This window comes from Ovis canadensis, chromosome X, assembly GCF_042477335.2.
Source record: "Ovis canadensis isolate MfBH-ARS-UI-01 breed Bighorn chromosome X, ARS-UI_OviCan_v2, whole genome shotgun sequence".
NCBI lineage: Eukaryota > Metazoa > Chordata > Mammalia > Artiodactyla > Bovidae > Ovis > Ovis canadensis.
Window position 1 is genome coordinate 100,469,819 of NC_091727.1, and position 23,018 is coordinate 100,492,836.

The window sequence follows — 23,018 nt, forward strand, 5'->3', positions numbered from 1 at the left end:
AATGCTCAAACTACCGCATGATTGCACTCACCTGACATGCTAGCAAAATAATGCTCAAAATTCTCCAAGACAGGCTTCAACAGTACTTAAACTGTGAACTTCCAGATGTTCAAGCTGGTTTTCGAACAGGCAGAGGAACCAGAGATCAACTTGCCAACATCCGCTGGATCATCAAAAAAGCAAGAGAGTTCCACAAAAACTTTTGCTTTATTGACTATGCCAAAGCCTTTGACTACGTGGATCACAACAAACTGTGAAAAGTTCTTCAAGAGATGGGAATACCAGACCACCTGACCTGCCTCTTGAGAAACCTGTATGCAAGTCAGGAAGCAACAGTTAGAACTGGACATGGAACAACAGACTGGTTCGGGAAAGGAGTACGTCAAGGCTGTATACTGTCACCCTGCTTATTTAACTTCTATGCAGAGTACATCATGAGAAACGCTGGGCTGGAGGAAGCACAAGCTGGAATCAAGATTGCTGGGAGAAATATCAATAACCTCAGATATGCAGATGACACCACCCTTATAGCAGAAAGTAAAGAAGAACTAAAGAGCCTCTTGATGAAAGTGAAAGAGGAGAGTGAAAGAGTTTGTTTAAAACTCAACATGATCTGAGAAAACTAAGATCATGGCATCCAGTCCTATCACTTCATGGCAAAGAGATGGGGAAACAATGGAAACAGTGACAGATTTTATTTTGGGTGGCTCCAAAATCATTGCAGATGGTTACCACAGCCATGAAATTAAAAGACATTTGCTCCTTGGAAGAAAAGCTATGACCAGTCTAGACAGCATATTAAAAAGCAGAAGCATTACTTTGCAGACAAAGGTCTGTCTAGTCAAAGCTATGGTTTTTCCAGTAGTCATGTATGGATGTGAGAGTTGGACCATAAAGAAACCTGAATGCCAAAGAACTGATGCTTTTTAACTGTAGTGTTGGAGAAGACTCTTGAGAGTCCTTTGGACTGTAAGGAGATCCAACCAGTCCATCCTAAAGGAAATCAGTCCTGAATATTCATTGGAAAGACTGCTGCTAATGCTGAAACTCCAATACTTTGGCCACGTAATGGAAAGAACTGACTCATTTGAAAAGACCCTGATGCTGGGAAAGATTGAAGGCAGGAGGAGAAGGGGATGACAGAGGATGAGATTGTTGGATGGCATCACCAACTCAAAGGACATGAGTTTGAGTAAACTCCAGGAGTTGGTGATGGACAGGGAAACCTGTCATGCTGCAGTCCATGGGGTCGCAAAGAGTTGGACATGACTGAGAGACTGAACTGAACAAGGATATTTATTGCAGCATTGTTTGTAATTGAGAAAAAAATAGGAAAATCTCTGTCTATCAAGAAGTGACTAGTTAATTGTTATCTGTATACAATGAAATCATAAAACATAGTAGATGTATAGAGTTGTGGAGAGATTTCCAAAGTTTACTATTATGTGAAATGGGAGTTACATAAATGGCAGAAAGTATTATCTATGTGCCAGATCCTATTTCAAAAATAAGAGAAAAATGTGTGTACTGGCAAATATTAGAAAAAAATCTGAAAGAATATATACCAAACAGGTAAGAATGAGTATCTTTAGGTTTGAGGATTTAGGGGGATTTTTACTTTCTATGTTATTTATTTCAGTAATGTTTATAATCTTTATAAATAAGGCATTATATTTCTAATCAGAAAAAAGGTGGATGTGTGGATAAATGATAGATAGAAACCACTTGTGGCCGTACTTGGGGTTCTGCAGATAGAGGTAACTTCTGCTTGTGTGTGTGTTAGTCGCTCAGTCATGTCCAACTCTTTGCATCCCCATGGACTGTAGCCTGCCAGGCTCCTCTGTCCATGGAATTCTCCAGCCAACAATACTGGAGTGGGTTGCCATTTCCTTTTCCAGGGGATCTTCCCAACCCAGGGATCAAAGCTGGGTCTCCTGCATTGCAAGCAGAATCTTTACCATCTGGGCTACTTTGAGCAGAAATGTGGTGTAGTGAAATCCATAAAGGCCAGATTCAGGCCCCAGTTTTAACCCTTCCCTAGCTGCATGAGCATGGGAAATATTTTAAAATTTTTTATTAAAGTATAGTTGATTTACAATGTTGTTTAGGCTCAGGTGCTCAGCAAAGGGATTCAGATATATATATACCAGTGAACCAATGAAGTTGCTCAGTCATGTCCACCTCTTTGTGATCCCATGGACTGTAGCCTACCAGGCTCCTCCATCCATGGAACTTTCCAAGCAAGAGTACTGGAGTGGGTTGTCATTTCCTTCTCCAGGGGGTCTTCCTGACCCAGGGATCGAACCCAGGTCTCCCACATTGCAGGCAGATCCTTTACCGTCTGAGCTACCAGGGAAGCCCATGTATACACACACACATTCTTTTCCAGATTTTTTTCCATTATAGGTTATTATAAGATATTGAATATAATTCCCTGTGATATATGGCTATCTATGCTGTATATAATAAAGTGTATATAGTAGTGTGTACATGTTAATCCTAAATTCCTAATTTATCCCTCTCCCATGTGAAAGCTTTTAAGACAGTATCTGGCACATAGTAGCACTATATGAATGTTAAATAAACTAACATCACTTCTCTATGCCTCGTTCCTTCATGGTAAAACGGGAGGAATCATGACCTACCTCGCAGGGATGTTATGAAAGTAGATTCAATAAGTAACAAATTCAGGCAATAACTAACGCTTCGGTCACATATGTGAGAAAGTTGATAAACTGTAAAGCCCCATATAAATGTCAGCTGCCCTGTTTGCCATTGTCATTATCAGAGGTCTCTTCTCCCACCAGCTCTTTCACGCCCTCACACATGCAAGCACATCCACACTGAGCCCTTTCTGCAGCCTCCAGGCCCCAAGCAGGGCTCCAAGGAGGCTGGGCTGCGATGAGGTGGGACAGGAGCTTTGTCCTTCTGTTTGGCCAGCCAACCAGCGCTCTCTGCTGGGCCTCTCCAGGGCCTGCTTCAAAGCCACTTGTGTTTTTGCATATGATTAAACTATCCACTGCAGATGTCTGCTTGGATGCTGCCATCTGTTCCCTGGCAATTTTCAAGTTCAAATTGCATGATTGCTCCCCTGAAGTGTATTCTCTCTTGATTTGGCTCCTCTGTGTCTCTTTGCCTCTACCCTCTGTTTCCTTTTATTTTAAATTACATTTATTGTTTCTCCCCTTTTAGAAAAAGAAGTGTGTTTTTTCCATTATAAAAGTGATACTGTACATGTTTTTTAAAAGAAAAAAATGGAAAGTATTAGAAAGTAAAAAGAACAAAGTCAGCCAGAGCCCCACCACCCAGAGACAACCATTGTAAACATTTTACAATATTTGCTTTGTTCCATACATGGGTTTTGCTTGTTTCTATGTTACTGAGAACATATTGTGTGAAAAATGTGGTGCCCTGCTTTCCTCACTTAACATTATGACATATGTGTGCTCCGTGTTAGGAAAACCCTATCGTAAACCTCATTTCAATGACAAAGTTACAGCCACCAGGAGTGCCAGGCACCGTTGTATTTGTATTGATAAAACACGTATAACATAAAATTCACCATTTTACTCATTTTAAAGTGTACAATTCAGTGACATTTAATACATTCACAATGGTGTACAAACATCTCCAATATCTATTTCCAGAACATTTTCGTCACTCCCAAAGGGAACCCTGTACCAATGAAGCAGTCACTCTCCTCAGCTTGGCCCCTGCTGCTGCTGCTGCTAAGTCGCTTCAGTCGTGTCCGACTCTGTGTGACCCCATAGACGGCAGCCCACCAGGCTCCCCCATCCCTGGGATTTTCTAGGCAAGAATACTGGAGTGGGTTGCCATTTCCTTCTCCAATGCATGAAAGTGAAAAGTCAAAGTGAAGTCGCTCAGTCGTGTCCGACTCTTCACAACCCCATGGACTGCAGCCTACCAGGCTCCTCTGTCCATGGGATTTTCCAGGCAAGAGTACTGGAGTGGAGTGCCAACCACTAATCTGCTTTTTGTCGCTGTGGATTTGCTTATTCTCGACATTTCCTACAAATGAAATCATACAATGTGCCTCTTTGTGTCTGGCTTATTCCACTCGGCATAAGGTCTTAACGGTTCCTCCGCATCATAGCATGTGTCAGTACTTCACTCTTTTACATGGCTGAATAATATTCCATTGCACGGGTATACCACGTTTCAAAAATTAATTAATCTATTAATGGATATTTGGATTGTTTCTACCTTTTGGCTATTATGAATAGTGCTGCTATGAACATTCAGGCTATTTGTTGTGCTTGAACATGTTTTCATTGCTTTTGTGTGTATAAGGAGTGGGTCTTGGAGTAATTTTGTGTTTAACTTACTGAGTAATAGCCAAACTGTTTTCCACCAGCAATCTATGAGGGTTCCAACTTCTTTACCTCCTTGCCAACTATTGTTTCCTGGGGTTTAAGAAATATTATAGCCATCCTACAGGGTGTGAGTGGCATCTCGTTGTGAGATTGATTTGCATTTCCCTAACGACTAATGATATTGACCATCTCTTCATGTGTTTGTTGGCTATTTACATATCTTCTTTGGCGAAAAGTCTATTGAAGTCCTTTGCCCAGTTTTTAAACTAGATTGTCTTTTTGTTGTTATAAGTACTCTTAATGTATTCTGTGTACTAGGACCTTATGAAATATGTTGAAATATATGACCTGCATATATTTCCCCTTCTGTAGGCTGTTTTTTTCTTTTTCTTTTCTTTTTTGGCCATGCCATGTGGCATGCAGGATCTTAGTTCCCCAACCAGGGATAGAACTCATGTCCCCTGCAACAAAATTGCAGAGTCCTAACCACAGAACTACCAGGGGCTTCCCAGGTGGTGCTAGAGGTAAAGAATCAGCCTGCCAATGCAGGAGATGCGAGAGATGCAGCTTTGATTCCTGGGTTAGGAAGATCCCCTGAAGGAGGACAGGGCAACCCACTCCAGCATTCTTGCCTGGAAAAGTCCATGGAGAGAGGAGCTGAAGGGCTACAGTCCATGGGATTGCCAAACACAACTGGGCAACTGAACACAGCACAGCAACCACTGAACTGCCAGGGAAGTCCCTGTAAGCTATCTTTTAACTTTCGTGATAATGTCTTTTGATGCACTAAAGATTTTAATTTTGATGAAGTATAATTTACCTATTTTCTTTTGTTCTTGTTCCTTTGGTGTCATTTCTAAAAATCTACTGTCAAATCTACTTCAAGATCATGATGATTTACCTCTATGCTTTCTAATAAAAATTCTATAGTTGCAGTTCTTTTTTTTTTTTTTTAGATGTGAAAATAATATTTTAATAGTAATAGGAACACACAGCACCTCCTGGGCTGGAGGGTCCAAATAAGAACACTAAGCACAAGCCTCCCAGGTACCAAAGCTGCTTCCCTCACAGCTCTGTTGCGACAAAGGTCAGACACACCCCAGGTCTCCCTCAAGGAGGGCCCCCCCCCAGGCCCTGGCTCCTTACACAACGAAGGTCACATGGACACTGCAGGTTTATCGTAAGCTGCCAATAGCACTTTATTTTTTCTTTTCAACATCCTGTTCTGCGGCTTCCTTGGCCCTTTTTGCCCGGATGCCGAAGAGCCGGGCATTGGCACGGGCCATGCGGAGACTGGCAAATGCCTTAAAGTTCTTCTCCTCCTCTGTGATGGCTCTGGCTTTCTCCTTCTTATAGACATTCTGTATGGGCATAACAGGTCCAGTCAGCTGAGTGGCCAGTTTGAGCTCTTCAGCAGAGCTGTCTCCCTTCTTGGGGGCCGAGGGCTTCCTGGGGAACAGGATAAGTTTGGAGCGGTACTCCTTGAGCCGCTGCACGTTGGCTTGCAGGGACTCCGTGCACTTGTTCCGCCGCCTCGGGTCCAACGAGATCCCAATGGTCCGGGCCACCTTCTTGTGGATGCCGGCCACCCTAAGCTCCTCCAGGCTGAAGCCCCTGCCGGCACGAACCTTCATGTGGTACCTGACCGTCGGGCATCTCACCACCGGCCGGAGAGGACCAGACGTGGGGCGCGGGGCAATGCAGCGCGCCTTGGCCTGCCGGGCCTTGAGTCTACGGATCTTGCGAGCCGGCTGGTTAAACCACGTGGCCACGCGCCGCTGCCAGTCCTTGTGGAAGTGGGGCTTCAGGATCATGCCATTCCGGCTAGGCGCCATGGCTGTGGCCGGAAGGCCTCCTCCGAGGGAGGGCTCACGGCCGGGAAAGCTGCAGTTCTTATATTTAGCTCTTTCATCCATGTTAATTTTTGTATATGGTGTGAACTTCATTCTTTTACCTGTGTTTACATGTATTTTTATGTATACAATGGATATATGTTTATATATCCAGTTTTCCCATCACTTTTTGTTGAAGATTACTTTTCCTCATTGAATGGTCTTGGTACCCTTGAAACCATTCAATGAGGGAAAAGTAATTAATTGACCAGACATATATGGGTTTCTTTCTGGACTGTAATTCTGTTCCATTAATCCATGTCTATCCTTATGCCAATAATGTATTGTTTTGATCATTGTAGCTTTGTAGTAAGTTTTTAAATCAGGAGGTATGAGTCTTCTAATTTTGTTCTTTTTCAAGGGTTTGTTGCCTATTCAGTGTTCCTTGCAATTCCATATGAATTGTGGGATCAGTTATTCCATATTTGTAAAAAAAGAGCATTGGAATTTTGATATGGTTTGCATTGAATCTAGAGATCTCTTTGGGGTATATTGCTATCTTAATATTAAATCTATAAACATGGGAGCTTTTCTATTTATTTAGGTCTTCTCTATTTTAGCAATGTTTGTGGTTTAAGTGTAGAAATCTTTCACCTACTTAGTTAAATTTATTCCTAGGCATTTTATTCTTTTAGATAGTACTGTAAACAAAGTTGTTTTCCTAATTTTATTTCAGATGCTCATTGCTGGTGCATAGAAATACCACTAATTTGTGTACGTTGATATTGTATCCTGCAACTTTGCTGAATTTGTTTGCTAACTTAAATATCCTTTTTTTTAAATAACTGAGGATGTTCTTTATGTGAGATTATATTATCTGTGAATATAGTTTTACTTTTTCTTTCCAGTTTGGATGTCTTATTTCTTTTTCTTGCCCAATTGCTTTGACTAGAACTTCCAGTATAATATTGAATAGAAGTCGTGAAAATGGATATTCTAGTCTTGTTCCTCATCTAGAGGAAAAGCTTTCAGTTTTTCACCATTAAATATGATGTTCACTGTGGGGTTTTCATAGATGCCCTTTACAAGTTGAGGAAGTTATGTCCTGTTTCTAGTGTGTTGAATGCTTTTATCATGAAAGGGTGTTGGATTTTGTCAAATAATTTTTCTACATCAATTAGTATGATCATGTGTCTTTTCCCTTCAATCTATTCATGCAGTGTATTGTATTGACACATTAATTTTTATGTATTGAACCACCTTTGCATTCCTGACATAAATTCTACTTGGTCAGGGTAGCTAATCCTCTTACTCTGTTACTAGATTTTGTCTGTTAGTATTTTGTTAAGAATTTTTGCATCTGTGACAGGGTGCTCAGAGCCGGAGCACTGGGATGACCCTGAAGGATGGGATGGGGAGGGAGGTGGGAGGGGGATTCAGGATGGGGAGCACATGTACACCCATGGCTGATTCATGTCGATGTATGGCAAAAACCACTACAATATTGTAAAGTAATTAGCCTCCAATTAAAATAAATTAATTAATTTTTAAAAAAGAATTTTTGCATCAAAAATCATATGGGATATTGATCTGTATTTTTCTTTTCTCAGGATGTCTTTATCTGTCAGCTACCATTTTTAAACTTTTTAGCAGATTGATATAACAAGACCATGCTCCAGGTCTTTCTCTGGCAGAGCCTGAGGGAAAATAATATTCTTGCCACAATAGTTACTCAGTATGTAATTTTGTTTTTTGCTAAATTCCAAAGCTGTTTGCCTGATGATGCCAAGTTTAAGCAATTTCTAAGCAGAATTGAATTCACTGAGCATTAAACAATGCCACTTTCCCCCAGAAGGCTCCTGCTTTTTATTATCTGATTTTCAGGGCAGTAGTATAACTGGAGCCTTGGCCCCTACTGCCAGTTTCCAGTGCCCAGCATAACAGTTGGCACATAGTAGGTCCTTTATTGCTATATACTGAATATAATGGTTGTGCCCTGTATTAGGGCACTGAGTTGGAGACTAACAAGTGGGTAGATGGAGGGCTGTCCATTGTGCAAAAGTTATCAGCGATGTGAGTGAAGCATCTGGCATAGGATGACAAATTCTAAACTACAAACTGAACTTGTGCACCCTGCCCTCTGTTTTAGAAAATCTTTGGCAAAATATCAGGAGAGAGTTCACTCTCCCTATCAGATCCCCAAAGTAACAAATACATTCATCGTAAAAGTCAGTGAGGGAATTCCTTGGCAGACCAGTGGTTAGGACTTGGTGCTGTCACTATGACCCAGGTTTATTCCCTGGTCGAGGAACTAGATCTTGCAAGTAGCACAGCCAAAAATAAATAGATAATAGATAGATAGATAGACAAATTTAAAAAAATAAAATAAGTAAAAGTCAGTGAATTAAAAGTTTAGAATTCTAGGGACTTTCCTGGTGGTTCAGTGGTTGAGAATCCACACTTCCACTGCAGGAGGCATGGGTTAGATCCTGGTTTGGGGAACAAGATCCTACATGCCATGTGGCCACACACACACAAAAATTGGAACCCTAAGAGGTAGATAATCAGAATGATTTTTTTTTTTTAGCAAAGTCTAGTCTCTTTGTTTTCTGAAGATAGGATTAGTAATCATCAGATTATACTTGCTTTCCTGTCCTCTCTTGGTAAAGATTCTCCTTGAAATGTTAAAGTGTTTCAAAGGCTAGGGGACTGAGATTTCAGGAGCGCTGCTCTGCACCATCTTAGGAGTGAACAAATGGGGTTCCTCCCTGGCCAGGCACTGTAGGCATGACCTGGTCACTGTTTCTCCCCCATAAAGTAACCTGCTTTCCTCTACTTTATGCAAGAGTTCTGATCCAGAGACTCTGACCAAGTATCTGAGTGGAATAAGTTGCCAGGGAGCTGTAAGCAAAGTACCACAAACAACAGAAATGTATTGTCTCACAGTTCCGGAGGCTAGAAGTCTGAGGTCAAAGTATAGGCAGGGTCGTTTCCTTCTGAGGCCCCTGAGGGAAAAATCTGTTCCTGGCCTCTCTCCTAGTTTCTGGTGGTTTACTGGCAATATGGGGTGTTCTGTGGCTTCTGCTACATCACCCTAATTTCTGCCTTTATCCTCACATGGCCTTCTTCTTGTGTGCTTGTCCATGTCCAAATATTCCTTTTGTATAAGGACCACCAGTCATATTGGATTAGGGGTCCATACTACTACAGTGTAACTTCATCTTTTTAATAATGTACTAATTACATTTGTAATGACCCTATTTCCAAACATAGTCACATTCTCAGGTGCTGAGGGTTAAGGCTTCAACATATGAATTGTGGGAGGGATACAATTCAACTCATAATACTGCATAAGGCTCAAAGCCCAGCTAACCACCTGGCAACACCTCCTGTCCAAGGAAGGAGAGGAATCAGAGCTGATTTGAGGGAAGGGGCTCCCTAGAGTCGTTGGCTGTACCAATTCTGTAAAGAATCTGCCAATTCTGAAGGTGAACATTCTGCCAAGGGTATACCATGCCTGCCTCAACGAAGGAAAAGTCATTACTCATAATAGGGCTCTTCTGGCTCTTAGTACACAAATCTTTGCAAAAGAATATCCAAGAGCATTGGAAAATTTAGTAGACCAGCCTTGGCTGTCTAAGTAGATATAGTAGATACATGTTTGATACTGGGGAGCTCCATTACCTATGTCACTGTGGCCGTCATATAGACAACCATCCACATGATGATGGCTACTGTCATCCACTGCCTATACTTCCCGCTGGTCTTGTGAGTAACCAACTATTCTTTACATAAACCCTTGTACACTGTTTGTGAGATTGCAAATTGGTGCATTCACTATGGAAAACAGTGTGGAGCTCCTCAAAAAACTAAAAATAGAGTTACCATATGACCTAGCAATTCTACCATCTGGTATATATTTGGAAAAAATGAAAACAGTGATTAGAAAAGATACATGCACCGGTGATCAAAGTAGCACTATTCACAAAGCCAAAATATGGAAGGAACCTAAGTGTCCACTGACAGATGAACAGATAAAGAAGATGTGGTACTTATGGTACTATTTCCAAACTGAACCTTAATACTGATACAGCTTAATAAGGCAAAGGTATCTGACAATGTTGGTATTACTAATATTTTGATATTATTGACAATAATATTTTATATAAGTTTAACATTTTTAAAAAGATATATATACACACACATATACACACAATGGAATATTATACATCCATAAAAAGAATGAAATTCAGCCACTTGCAGCGACTCAGATGGATCTAGAGAATATTATGTTTAGTGAAATAAGTCAGACAGAGAGAGATACAGTATGATATCATTTATACATGGACTCTAAAAAGTAACACAAATGAATGCATATGCAAAACAGACTCACAGATATAGGAAATAAACAAGCAGTGGAGGAAGGGATAATATAGGAGTAGGGGATTAAGAATTATACATTATTATGTACAAAATAAACTATAAGGATATATTATATAGCACAGGCAATTCTAGTCATTATCTTGTAATAACTCTTAATGAATTATAATCTGTAAAAATATTGTCACTATGCTGTACAGCTGAAACTAATATAATATTGTAAATCAATTATACTTCAATAAATTTTAACTGATTAAAACAGATGGTATACTAATCTGGAACTTTACACATAGAAAAAAAATTCCTACCATCAATGAATAAATTTGCCCCCTACAAATGTAAAAACAAAAATGAAAAAAACAGATCTTCCATATATAGAAGCATCCAACTTTGAGCCTCATTTCTCTCACCAGTCCAGTCACAGAGTTATCCAACATGGCCTCTCCTCCAGATCATGTATGTGGCTTGCCAAGAGTTCTTGGAATAGGAGGCAGAGGAAATCACCTTCACAAAGGTAATGAGATTGTCCCTTCAAATCTTGCATCCAAGGCCATGTCTCACTCAACAAAATAGATGTTCTTATTCATAAAGCCAGAAGCATCCTGGAACATTCATTTACTCAACAATGATGGTCATTGAGCCCTAATCATGTGGCAGTGTTGGAATACAGTGATAGAGTGAACACATGTCCACACCAGGTCCCTGGCCTTAACATTCCAGAGAGAGAGAGGCAATCACTCAACAAGAGAAGAATTACGAACTCTGAACTGTGCTCTGAAGGAAATTAAAAGGCTGATGAGCTAGACAATGGGGGGGGGGGCGTAGGGGGAATCAGGAATGTCTACATTCAATTCGATAGTTAAGGACAACCTCTCTGAAGAAAAGTCACTTTAGTCCTAGGGAATGAAAAAGAGCTAGGGTTACAAAGATGTGAACTAAGAGCGACCCAGACATGGGTAATAGTAAGTGCAAAGGCCCTGAGATGGGACTGTGCTTGTCACACTCGAGGCCTAGGAAGGTGTGTCTGGAGTGAGAGAGAGGAAGTGTGGTAGGGAATGAGGCCCAAGAGGCACTGGGAAACCAGACCAGGCAGCGCTTTTTAGGGCTAATTACAGAGTGTCCTAATTGTGATGGAGATGTACTGACAAGTTTTCAGTAAAAGAGTGACTGACTTAGTACTTTAAAGGCTTTCTCTGATTGCTCTGTTGAGAATGGGCTATCAAAGAGCGAAAGTAAAAGCTGGGACCCACAAGTCCATTCCCTGTGTCTGTGTCTCTATTCCTGCCCTGCAAATAGAGAGGCGCTGGGAAACAGCTGTATAGGACAGGGAGCTCAGCTGTGTTGACCTAGAAGGGTGGAATGGGGGATGCTGGGAGGGAGGTTCAGGAGGGAGGGGATATATGTATACTTATGGCTGATTCACTTCGTTGCACAGCACAAACTAATACAACATTGTAAAGCAATTATACTCCAATTTTAAAAAAAATAAAAAATTGTTTTTAAGAAGCAGGGAGCCCAGCAGCTATTTCTGCTTTATTCTTTCCCTTCTCTTTCCCCTTTCCCCTCCATTCTGCAGCCATTCAGTTCCTGACCTCAGTCTTCACCCCCTCCTTGCTGGCGCTGCTCTCACCCTTTAGGCCTTATGACAGATTTGGTTTCTTCTTCTTGACCCTTGATATTCTCTCCATGGATGTGGTTTTCCTCCATTCTCTGGCCTCATCCAGTGGTGGCATCTGAATCACCTTCTGCCCAATCTAGGCTTGACCCCACCCTGTCTCCCACGAAGACCCTCACAGTTGGGAAGCTGGAGACTCATCTGAAGTCTGGTGGGGACTGTTTCAAGAATTAATTTTTTTTTTCCCCAGGAAAAATGATGAATTTCTCACCAATTGAAAGACAATGGATAACCTAAAAGAAACACCTGGAGTAACAGGCAAATTTGGCCTTGGAGTACAGATGAAGCAAGGCAAAGGCTAATAGAGTTCTGTCAAGAGAACGCACTGGTCATAGCAAACACCCTCTTCCAACAATGCAAGAGAAGACTCTACACATGGACATCACCAGATGGTCAACACTGAAATCAGATTGATTATATTCTTTGCAGCCAAAGATGGAGAAGCTCTATACAGTCAGCAAAAACAAGACCTGGGGTGGACTGTGGCTCCTTATTACCAAATTCAGACTTAAATTGAAGAAAGTAGGGAAAACCACTAGACCATTCAGGTATGACCTAAATCAAATCCCTTATGACTATACAGTGGAAGTGAGAAATAGATTTAAGGGACTAGATCTGATAGAAAGAGTGCCTGATGAAATATGGACAGAGGTTCGTGACATTGTACAGGAGACAGGGATCAAGACCATCCCCGTGGAAAAGAAATGCAAAAAAGCAAAATGGCTGTCTGGGGAGGCCTTACAAATAGCTGTGAAAAGAAGAGAGGCAAAAAGCAAAGGAGAAAAGGAAAGATATAAGCATCTGAATGCAGAGTTCCAAAGAATAGCAAGGAGAGATAAGAAAGCCTTCCTCACTGATCAATGCAAAGAAATAGAGGAAAACAACAGAATGGGAAAGACTAGAGATCTCTTCAAGAAAATTAGAAATGCCAAGGGAACATTTCATGAAAAGATGGGCTTGACAGAGGACAGAAATGGTATGGACATAACAGAAGCAGAAGATATTAAGAGGTGGCAAGAATACACAGAAGATCTATACAAAAAAAGATCTTCATGACCCAGATAATCACGAAGGTGTGATCACTCACACTCACCTAGAGCTGGACATCCTTGAATGTGAAGTCAGGTGGGCCTTAGGAAACATCACTACAAACAAAGCTAGTGGAGGCAATGGAATTCCAGTTGAGCTATTTCAAATTCTAAAAGATGATGCTATGAAAGTGCTGCACTCAATATGCCAGCAGATTTGGAAAACTGATCAGCGGCCACAGGACTGGAAAAGGTCAGTTTTCATTCCAATCCCAAAGAAAGGTAATGCCAAAGAATGCTAAAACTACCGCACAATTTCACTCATCTAAGTTCAGTTCAGTTCAGTCTCTCAGTCGTGTCCGACTCTTTGCAACCCCATGAATTGCAGCACGCCAGGCCTCCCTGTCCATCACCAACTGCCGGAGTTCACTCAGACTCACGTCCATCGAGTCAGTAATGCCATCCAGCTATCTCATCATCTGTCGTCCCCTTCTCCTCCTGCCCCCAATCCCTCCCAGCATCAGAGCCTTTTCCAATGAGTTAACTCTTCGCATGAGGTGGCCAAAGTACTGGAGTTTCAGCTTTAGCATCATTCCTTCCAAAGAAATCCCAGGGATGATCTCCTTTAGAATGGACTGGTTGGATCTCCTTGCAGTCCAAGGGACTCTCAAGAGTCTTCTCCAACACCACAGTTCAAAAGCATCAATTCTTCAGCACTCAGCTTTCTTCACAGTCCAACTCTCACATCCATACATGACCACAGGAAAAATCATAGCCTTGACCAGACGGACCTTTGTTGGCAAAGTAATATCTCTGCTTTTCAATATGCTATCTAGGTTGGTCATAACTTTTCTTCCAAGAAGTAAGCATCTTTTAATTTCATGGCTGCAATCACCATCTGCAGTGATTTTGGAGCCCAGAAAAATAAAGTCAGCCACTGTTTCCACTGTTTCCCCATCTATTTGCCATGAAGTGATGGGACCAGATGCCATGATCTTCGTTTCCTGAAAGTTGAGCTTTAAGCCAACTTTTTCACTCTCCTCTTTCACTGTCATCAAGAGGCTTTTTAGTTCCTCTTCACTTTCTGCCAGAAGGGTGGTGTCCTCTGCATATCTGAGGTTATAGATATTTCTCCCGGCAATCTTGATTTCAGCTTGTGCTTCTTCCAGCCCAGCGTTTCTCATGATGTACTCTGCATAGAAGTTAAATAAGCAGGGTGACAATATACAGCCTCGACGTACTCCTTTTCCTCTTTGGAACCAGTCTGTTGTTCCATGACCAGTTCTAACTGTTGCTTCCTGACTTGCATACAGGTTTCTCAAGAGGCAGGTCAGGTGGTCTGGTATTCCCATCTCTTTCAGAATTTTCCACAGCTTATTGTGATCCACACAGTCAAAGGCTTTGGCATAGTCAATAAAGCAGAAATAGACGTTTTTCTGGAACTCTCCTGCTTTTTCAATGATCCAGCAGATGTTGGCAATTTGATCTCTGGTTCCTCTGTCTTTTCTAAAACCAGCTTGAACATCAGGGAGTTCACGGTTCAAGTATTGCTGAAGCCTGGCTTGGAGAATTTTGAACATTACTTTACTAGCGTGTGAGATGAGTGCAATTGTGCGGTAGTTTGAGCATTCTTTGGCATTCCATGCTAGTAAAGTAATGCTCAAAATTCTCCAAGCCAGGCTTCAGCAGTACGTGAACCGTGAACTTCCAGATGTTCAAGCTGGCTTTAGAAAAGGCAGAGGAACCAGAGATCAAATTGCCAACATCCGCTGGATCATGGAAAAAGCAGGAGAGTTCCAGAAAAACGTCTATTTCTGCCTTATTGACTATGCCAAAGCCTTTGACTGTGTGGATCACAATAAACTGTGGAAAATTCTTCAAGAGATGGGAATACCAGACCACCTGATCTGCTTCTTGAGAAACCTGTATACAGGTCAGGAAGCAACAGTTAGAACTGGACATGAAACAACAGAGTGGTTCCAAAGAGGAAAAGGAGTACGTCGAGGCTGTATATTGTCACCCTGCTTATTTAACTTCTATGCAGAGTACATCATGAGAAACGCTGGGCTGGAAGAAGCACAAGCTGAAATCAAGATTGCCGGGAGAAATATCTATAACCTCAGATATGCAGAGGACACCACCCTTCTGGCAGAAAGTGAAGAGGAACTAAAAAGCCTCTTGATGACAGTGAAAGAGGAGAGTGAAAAAGTTGGCTTAAAGCTCAACTTTCAGGAAACGAAGATCATGGCATCTGGTCCCATCACTTCATGGCAAATAGATGGGGAAACAGTGGAAACAGTGGCTGACTTTATTTTTCTGGGCTCCAAAATCACTGCAGATGGTGATTGCAGCCATGAAATTAAAAGATGCTTACTTCTTGGAAGAAAAGTTATGACCAACCTAGATAGCATATTGAAAAGCAGAGATATTACTTTGCCAACAAAGGTCCGTTTAGTCAAGGCTATGGTTTTTCCAGTGGTCATGTATGGATGTGAGAGTTGGACTATGAAGAAAGCTGAGTGCCAAAGAATTGATGCTTTTGAACTGTGGTGTTGGGGAATACTCTTGAGAGTCCCTTGGACTGCAAGGAGATCCAACCAGTCCATCCTAAAGGAGATCAGTCCTGAGTGTTCATTGGAAGGACTAACGTTGAAGCTGAAACTCCAATACTTTGGCCACATGATGCGAAGAGCTGACTCATTTGAAAAGACCCTGATGCTGGGAAAGATTGAAGGCAGGAGAAGGAGACAACAGAGGATGAGATGGTTGGATGGTGTCACTGACACAATGGACATGGGTTTGGGTGAACTCTGGAAGTTGGTGATGGACAGGGAGGCCTGGCGTGCTGCAGTTCATGGGGTCGCAAAGAGTCAGACATGACTGAGTGACTGAACTGAACTGAACCTAAAAGAAACATTGTCTTGATTCATGAATTTTAAGGTTTAAAATCAATACATCTATTGTAATTTTCATTGATCAATGACATTCCTCACAAACCCATTTTAATCTTCAACTTTTTCTTCTATGACTTCACTAAAGACTTCTAGGTCCCTCTATTCCTAGATCCCTCTTTACCTACCACACACACAAAATCCACTTAGAGTTTGTGTCACACACACACCACCACCATACAGGTGTTCAAAGTTTTATAATTTCAAACTGCATTAATTTATTAAATCAACAAATATTGTACTGACTGCCTCAGCTGTGTGTTAAGACCTATGCTGGATGCTTTGCATAAAGAAACAGGACAAACATCCTGCCTTTGAGGAAACTGGGAAAAGATAAATCATCATCTTAGCAAGCAGTCAAGGCCAGGCGACAGAGTTGCCACTGTGACCCCTAGATTCAATTTCAAGCTTCATAATAAGAGACAGAGTTTCCCATTAGGCCCTGCACACAGTCAGTGTTTGTTGCTGATGGTGATGATGATTTGCTATTTTTCCAGATCAGCTCTCAAATCTGAGGGCCATTCCAATTAAACCTGAAGTATATTTCATTAAGGAATTGTCACTCATTGGCATGTGTGGCCTTTTAGCTAAAGACTGATGTGCTAAATGAGCAATGTTATCTTACTGAATTCATTCAACATGGATGATATTGCAGTCTTCCAAAACGATCTCATTCTTAAGTCTCCAAATTACCAGGTACTGCACTTCAACTGTCTCAATCATCTATTTGCTGCAGAATAGAAACAAAGACAGAATCTATCTCTGTTTTGATCACAGTCTAGTCAAGGGTTGGGCCTCCCAGATCAGATACACGTTCCTCACCATGAATCAGTGACCAGCTTTTGGCACACCTCAGCTTTCCCATGTGTATTCTATGATTGTTGCTATATATATAATAGAGATAGGAAGATGATATCATAATGCTCCAGGGAGCTTTAAATAAAGCTTTATGCATAAAAGAAAATAGTCTAAAAGTAAAACCAAAGCTTCAGTTAGGTGCGGATTGGCCCCCAAATGGCATTTCAGAGTTTCATTAAGAAATGTCAGACAGCAGCTATTGTCTACTTGAGGCCAGTTCTCCATCCATCACAGGTAATCCTGAGTGAGTGGATTCACTTGCTGAAGCTCCAACTTGTCCTATAGCCATATGAACCAACAGAAAGCCGTTAAGAGGCAACCCAACAATTTGTCAAATACTTTATTTTGATAACTTACTGTCCATGAGATATTAAAAGGGTTAATAAGAATACATTTTCTTACCTGAAAGATAACACTCGACATGAGAATGGTTCCATAAAGCTTCTGATATATAATGTGTTCTTTCGTTGTTTAAATCTGCAAAATCAAAAAACCAGAAAGAAGCTGAGCTCAGTCAGAACAAACGATTTCCAAGTGCATGTGATTATGCTTGTCCTTTGCATCCCACACGAGACTTTTCCTATTGCTCAAAGCCAACATTTGTTGTTGTTGTTTAATCACTCGGTCGTGTCTAACTCTTATGACCCCATGGACTGTAGCTCTCCAGGCTCCTCTGTCTATGGGATTTCCTAGGCAAGAATACTGGAGTAGGTTGCCATTTCCTTCTCAAGGATCCCGCCCCAGGAATCAAATCTGCGTCTCCTGCGTTGGCAGGAGAGTTCTTTACCACTGAGCCACTAGGGAGGCCTCAAAGCTGACATAGTCAGCCACAATATAGACGCTTGTCTGAGCTATGCAGCTTGGCTGCCGCCTCATCGATTGATTTATTTGCATATCCACTTAACACATTTTATTGAGTGCCTACTATGTGCCAAACACTGTGTTACACACTGGGAATACAATGCTGGAAAGACAAGACAGAGATACCTGCTTTCATGGGGCAGTTAGCCCAGAGGGGAACTCATTCATTAAATGTATAATTACAAAAAGTGATATATTCAACTTTTTTTCTTTAAATCTCAGAAACTGTTTTTTTTTTTAAATTGGAGTATAATTGCTCTACAATATTGCTTTCTGCTGTATAACAAAGTGAATCAACTATATGTGTACATATATCCCCTCCCTCTTGAGCCGCCCCCACCCTCCCCAAAGCTAATATATTCAACCTTAATGCACACAACTTCAACCCAACTTGCTGTTTTAATGATCCTAAACTTTTTGGAGGAAGCATTATGCAAGATCTGATAGACAAAAGTAACTTATCAAATCATTGCTATTTCTAAAAGCACATCTGTTTAGAGAAACCTGACTATCTTCTTACATTGACCCACCTTTTCTCCTTAAATAATCATAACTGAAACTGCTTATTTGGGAAACATATTGGAAGTCCCCCTTGCTCCAACCAAAAGCAGTATTAAAACTACAAATCCTATGGAAACTATTACAGAAGCTTGGCAGTAAGGCACTGGTGGGTATTTTCTGATTTTAAATAAAAAGTAAAATTTAAAAAAATAAAATTTAAAAAAAAGAAAAAAATACACTTTTGAGTGATTTACCACTGATTTTAACATTTTTTCTATAGAATAAGGCAACATATTGTATTTCTTTCCACTTCTAAGCAGGGTTTGGAGTGAATAGACTCACTTTATATTTAAAGTAACAGAAGCCAATTAGGAAACCAAATGAGTCTTGGGCATGCTATGAGCACCAGCCATTGATAAAGCTCTTCATATTTACCAAGTGTGCTACTGCTATTCTCATTAGAATAATAAGGAAATTTGTATGACTTGGATGGATTTTCTAAACTACAAGCTTAGAAGTAAGGGACTGTCTAAATCTTTTATGACTTGCGAGATGAAATGCAGTTTAAATTTCCACTGCTGGAAGAGGATCCAACTGAGAATCCGTAACTAGCTTTGAGGCTGTATTGCTTATTGCCGTTCCTTCATTCTCCTGGGCCTCAGTTTCCTTATCTGTAAAAATGGAGATAATAATCTGCCTATTTCCCAGAGCTGCTACAAAAGAGGATCAAATGCGGTGATATTTCAAAGGCAATTTTCAAAGTATAAAGTGCTATAGAAATGGATATGATTGCTATCTATAAAATGGAATTTTCAGCAGCAAACAATCCAATTTATACCTTTCTTGCATTTCCTCTAAACTTTTATAACAATTTCAAGGTATATTTCAGAAACTTACCTTGCACCCCATAAATAAACCATGGAACATTCATACTACAGAATACTATGCAGTCACTAAAAGGAATAAGGTAAGTCTCTATGTTTATTAGGCATGAAAGGTGGCTTGGAGGAGGGGGGCTGACGACTGAGGATTTTTCCTTTGTATACCATACAATTCTGTACTGCTTGATTCTTTCATAATTAGCATACATTACCTACCTAATTTGGAAACGTAAAGAAAAGGAGGGAGGGAGAAAGGAAGGGAGGGGAAACAGGAAGGAAGGGGACAACAGAGATAGGAAGGAAGAATGGGAATGAAAGGGGTTTCCTGTATGCCTCATACCATTCTGTACTGTTTACAGTGATCCTGCATTACTTTCATAATTTAAAAAAAAATGAAGGAAAGAAGGAAAGGAAGAAAAGGGCAAGAGAGAAGAGAGGGTAGAAATTAAAGACTTTTATGTCTCATACAATTACATGCAATTTGGTTTTTATGATGAGTATCTGTTACTTTTGTAGTTTAAAGAAATTTAAAGGAAGGTAACAGAGAAAGAAGGAAGGAAGACACTTACCTGAGGACTAGACTCCCTTAGCCTCCCACCCCTGTGTCACTGTGGAGTCCAGAAGATGAGTTTGCTTTTCCAATGACTAGATCTGGTTTCTGAATCCCTAAATTTGATGTGAAATGAGACAAGCAAAAAAAATAATAATAAAATAAAATAAAAAAGCAGGAGGCTCATTACTGCTGGCCATGCCTCAGTCACCTTCTTCTGTGGATCAGATCAGCCTCTCTGCTCTTAACTTTATGGGGCTTGTTGATTGGGTACATCTCCTTTTTGTGGCTGGTAGCACGTCATGGGGCTGCTCTCCCAAGCATGAAATCAGCAGGAGTAAAGTTCTCAGGTATATCACACACCTGCAATAACCCATTAATTTGAGGACTCTTTCCCAGTTTTCAGTAACGATTATCTTCAGTTGCCAGTTGATTATGGCTTTGGTAAACTGGATCTATTAAATAGACACTTGTTCACTTAAGCTCGTTTCACTTTATTAAGACAATGGGGAGGAGGGGGCAGTGATGTTCAGAACTAGAAGCAGAAAGCAGAGGCCAAGGAAGTATTAACTTGTTCACATCTCACACTGTCAGTAAAGGGAAGCCAGCTGTTTACTCTCACTGCAGATCCAGCCTTCAAATTGCCTTGAAAATAAGTAAACTTACAGAACTGGTTTGTTGGTGTCATTCTCAAGATGGAAGAGGTAGCTTTTGCCCCAGAAGGTGTCAGTAAAGACCTTTGGGGATGATGGAAATACTAAATCCCATCAACCATCCAGAGATGATTCCTGCCACCCTCTGCATTTCCAAGATCGGAACCCTGAGGTCCACAGGGTAGAATGAATTGCTTAAGGTCATGGAGCTTATGAGAGGCAGAGCAGGAATGAGAACTGAGGCTCCTGACTCCCAGACCAGTGTGTTTTCCTTTCCACCTCACACCATAAATGGGAAAAGACAGTCTAAAAAGAGGCTGAGTCAACCTATCATCTGTAGGTTTTCCATGGGGGAAGGGGGAAGAAGGTGTGTATAGAATCACCCATTACTCATCCCCAGGCCCAGAAAATGTAATCAGTATGTTGGATGAGAGCCCAGGCTTTGCAGAAGCTACACTTGAGTTTGAATTGCCATTGTGTGAATTTAGGGCCAGATGCTCCTTAACATCTTTGGAACCCCTGTGTCCTCTTTTGTAAAACATGGATAAGGGCATTCACACCATGCCTGGTCATTGGTCCGTCTCTCTCCTCCCGCCATGAGCTCTGGAAGGGCGGAGGTTCCATGTTATTCAGTGGTTCACACACTTCCTGGCACATAAGCACTCAGTCAATACTTGATGAATGGGGACTTCCCTGGTGGTCCAGTGGTTAAGACTCTGCACTTCCAATGCAGGAGGCACGGGTTCTATTCCTGTTCAGGGGAACTAAGATCCCACATGCCCCAAGGCATGGCCAAAGAAAAGATTTGATGAATAAATGACTATGCTTTTCTCCCCTCCTAAGGACAGGAAAACACATCTTTCTCCTCATACCCTGCCCTCATTGCAGGTACTTAATGAATATTTGTTGAATTTTTTAAAAATTTAGAAGAGAATATATTCATACATACTTGAATATGTTAAAAAAAATTATCTGGAAGAAGAGTTTGGTGAGAATAGTGGATTCTAGAAAAGGAGACTGAGAGGTCTTGAAGAAAACTCATTTTTCTCTGCATAAGCTTTTGTACTATTAGAATTTTAATCATCTGCATGCATTGCTTTTTCAAAGAAAAACACTGAGGTTTAGTTTTTTCAGTTGTAGTGCAAATGAAATAATTGACTGGAAAATGAAATGTGGAAAAAAAATAAAGAAGTTGGAACCTTTTGGTCAAGAAAAAGAAAATGCCACCTGAGGAGGAAGGGCTTTCATGGCTACCTTCCATTCTCAGGAAGGTTATTAGGAGAATGTTGACCATCTGTTCTCCGTATCTATATAGTAATAGGAAACGGATTGAAATTGCAGTGGGAGATATGAGTTAAAGCTATCACAGGATGTTATGAGCCATCCATCCCTGGAAACTTGAAGGTCTAGATAGCCATATGGCTCTGCTGATTGAAGTGTCCTCCCACACAAAGTGCTGAGCTTGGTGACACTCTGTCCCTGTTTTGGACAATACAATAGACCCTTAATCTGGTGAAGGTCCAGGCTGTCATCATTCCCTCTTCCCTTTCCTGCAATGAGCATCCCACCAGGCCAGTTAGGAGTCTGATGGTTTCCATACAACATGGCCCCCCAAACACAAGCACACTACTGAATTCAGGGCTGGACCATAGAAACAGTGGAAGAGTCCAGTGCTGGAGAAAAGACCATCTGAATGGATGACTTCCTAAGGGATTTCCAAGGACAATCTTGATTATATTTGATTGCTACCTCAAACACTGGGGACTTCCTGGGTTCCTCAAATGGTAAAGAATCTGCCTGCAATGCAAAAGACCCAGGTTCAATCTCTGGGCCAGGAGGATCCCCTGGAGAAGGGCATAGAAACCCACTCCAGTACTCTTGCCTGGAGAATTCCATGGACAAAGGAGTCTGGCAGGCTACAGTCCATGGGGTCGCAAAGAGTCAGACATGACTGAGTGACTAACACAGACACACCTCAAACACTACCCACCATCCCACCAACTCCCTGCTGGTAGTGGTTTCTGTGCGTACCTTCATACTTTTGCTTTATATGTAGGCATCCCTTGACAACATGTAATACTATTTCTAGCAAAAGGCCATCTTAGCTATTTGGGGTAAAGTGTTCTTACATAACCACAGTACACTTATCGAAATAGGGAAACTTACCTTGATGTACTATTATCTCCTATACAGTTCATATTCATATTTAACTAACTGTTTCACTAATGTCCTTTATTGAAGTTTTTGCCCTCTGATCCAGGGTCCAGTCTAGGATGACACACTGCTTTTAGCTGTTATTAGTTTTCAGTATCCTTTAATCTGGAAATATTCCCTCAACCTGTATTGGACTTTAATCACATTGACATTTTTGAACTGTACAGGCAGCTATTGTGCAGAATGTCCCTCAATTTGGTTTTGCATAATCTTTCCTCATAGTTCAGGTTGTATATTTTTGGCAGGAATAGCACAGAATTGATGTGTCCTTCTCAGTGCTTCACACAGGACACACATGAT

The 23,018-nt window shown here is 41.1% G+C and overlaps 1 pseudogene; it reads right to left on the reverse strand.

The window, feature by feature from the left end:
• Nucleotides 1-5,508: 5,508 nt before the first annotated feature.
• LOC138930016 (large ribosomal subunit protein eL13 pseudogene) lies at nucleotides 5,509-6,193 on the reverse strand (annotated as a pseudogene).
• Nucleotides 6,194-23,018: the final 16,825 nt, after the last annotated feature.